The sequence below is a fragment of the Schistocerca piceifrons genome, chromosome X (genome assembly GCF_021461385.2).
Source record: "Schistocerca piceifrons isolate TAMUIC-IGC-003096 chromosome X, iqSchPice1.1, whole genome shotgun sequence".
Classification (NCBI taxonomy): Eukaryota; Metazoa; Arthropoda; class Insecta; order Orthoptera; family Acrididae; genus Schistocerca; species Schistocerca piceifrons.
Genome location: NC_060149.1, coordinates 123,484,958 through 123,487,416, shown reverse-complemented (window position 1 = coordinate 123,487,416; position 2,459 = coordinate 123,484,958). Strand labels below are relative to the sequence as shown.

The window sequence follows — 2,459 nt, the reverse complement described above, 5'->3', positions numbered from 1 at the left end:
ACTGAGGCGCCAGGTGGAAATGGCATGGCAAGCCGTTCCACAGGACTACATCCAGCATCTCTACGATCGTCTCCATGGGAGAATAGCAGCCTGCGTTGCTGCGAAAGGTGGATATACACTGTACTAGTGCCGACATTGTGCATGCTCTGTTGCCTGTGTCTATGTGCCTGTGGTTCTGTCAGTGTGATCGTGTGATGTATCTGACCCCAGGAATGTGTCAATAAAGTTTCCCCTTCCTGGGACAATGAATTCACGGTGTTCTTATTTCAATTTCCAGGAGTGTATGTAGCACTCACAGATGATTGTTAAGTCTTAAAAATCACAATATATAGTAATATGTACAATATCACATTTGTTTACATTAGCTTGACATGTTCCATTAATTGACGATCCACCTTATAAGATGTATATGGTACAAGGTGAATCATCAGTAAATGCAACATGTCAAGCTAACGTAAACATATGTGGTATTGTACTATTACTGTATACAGTGACTGTTAAGACTTAACAAACATCTGTATTCGCTACATATATGAACACAGCATTGTCATTGTAAAAGTTTTATTTCTGACAAATCTACATATTATCCACTAACATGGCAATTTTTCCATGACGTTTCAACTCACAATGAACACATTTTGTAACAAAAATTTCTGATAAAGAAGTATTTATGCGATCTTGGCTGTAATAATGTTTTTACCAGCTAAAACAGAACGCTTCTTGTCATTTCTCAACATGAGGAAATTCAATCAGATCGACATCTGCACTCCGCAAGGCAACTTTAGGTGTGTGGCTCTGGGCACTTTCTGTCCCTGTGTCCGTCTCCCACTTTCCTGTTACGATTGTAAATGTTCAAATGGCTCTGAGCACTATGGGAGTTAAAATCTGAGGTCATCAATCCCCTAGAACTTATAACTACTTAAACATAACTAACATAAGGACATCACACACATCCATGCCCGAGGCAGAATTCGAACCTGCGACCGTAGCAGTCGCGCGGTCCCGGACTGAAGCGCCTAGAACCGCTCGCCCACAACGGCCGGCTAATGTAAATGGTGTGTCGAACGTACGACGACAGGCAAACTTTGCTTTCAGTCTGAACTACTAAATTTTACTTGCACTGTCTGTTCGTGAGGCATATGTGGAGGAAGCAATATATTGGTAACAAAACTTACTTTTCGTAGCATCTCCTTTATTTTCTCTTTCAGCTGTGCCTATTAAGGGTCCCACACTGCCAAACAGTATACGAATAGCGATCGAACGAGGGTTCTGTAAGCTGTCCCCTTCATGGATGGTCTACACGTCCTGAACACTCTGCCAATGAATTCGGGTGTGGCATTGGCCTATTCTACGATTTGTTTTATGTGATCGTTTCACTTTAAATCGATCCGTATACATCGTCCCAAATATTTAATGTATGCAATAGGATCAGGTGCAACTATAATTTCTGTCGATTAGTTACATCACTGCGTCGATCAATGTATTACAACCGCGAAGTGTCGTTCATGAAGCCAGAGAAAGACGTAAATAATCATATAAAAGTTACCTACATTGTTGAAAATATTTATATATTAAATAAGTCAGAAAGAACAGATACCATCTTAGTAAATATATAGTTACGGCTCACCGGCCACTTGACCATCTTCTTCTTCTGTGCGAATGCACAAACAGTGCCCGAACTCTTACGGGAATCGGCAACGCGCCGCGAGTAATGAGTATAATGGGCGGGGGCACTACGAATGTAGTGCGGGACAATACGTTGAGAATGTGGGTTTCACGGGAGGCGTGCCAGAGATAAACCCCTGCAGTCACGTTATCCTCTGTGTCCTCGGTGGCTCAGATGGATAGAGCGTCTGCCATGTAAGCAGGAGATCCCGGGTTCGAGTCCCGGTCGGGGCACACATGTTCATCTGTCCCCGTTGACGTATTTCAACGCCTGTAAGCAGCTAAGGGTGTTCATTTCATTGTAATTTCATTATATTAACATATTTTCTTCGTAGAAACATTTCAGACTGTTGAAACAGTATTATTAAGTTGTAATTTACAAACATGTCGAATTCCCAGAATGAAATTTTCACTCTGCAGCGAAGTGTGCGCTGTTATGAAACTTCTTGGCAGATTGGAACTGTTTGCGGCACCGTGACTCGAAATCGGGACCTTTGCTTTCGTAGGCAAGTGCTCTACCGACTGAGCTACTGAAGCACAACTCACGACCATTTCTCACGGCCATACTTCCAGAAGTGGCTCGTCTCCTACTTTCCAAACTTCATAGAAACTCTCCTGCGAACCTTGCACTTGCACTTGCCAGCGAGGGGCAAAGGTCCCGAGTTCGAGTCTCAGTCCGACACACAGTTTTAACCTGCCAGGAACTTTCATGTCGAATTTGATTGTCATTGACTCATTGAAACAATGATTCGTTGTGATATAACAGACTTGAATTCAAACATACATTTTTATTT

General features: G+C 42.5%; 1 non-coding gene across 1 annotated transcript; it reads left to right on the top strand.

Annotated features, from left to right (window-relative positions):
- The first annotated feature begins 1,825 nt into the window (after positions 1 to 1,825).
- Positions 1,826 to 1,899, top strand: Trnat-ugu. The gene has a single exon. It is a non-coding gene; the product is annotated as a tRNA-Thr (tRNA).
- The last annotated feature ends 560 nt before the right edge of the window (positions 1,900 to 2,459 follow it).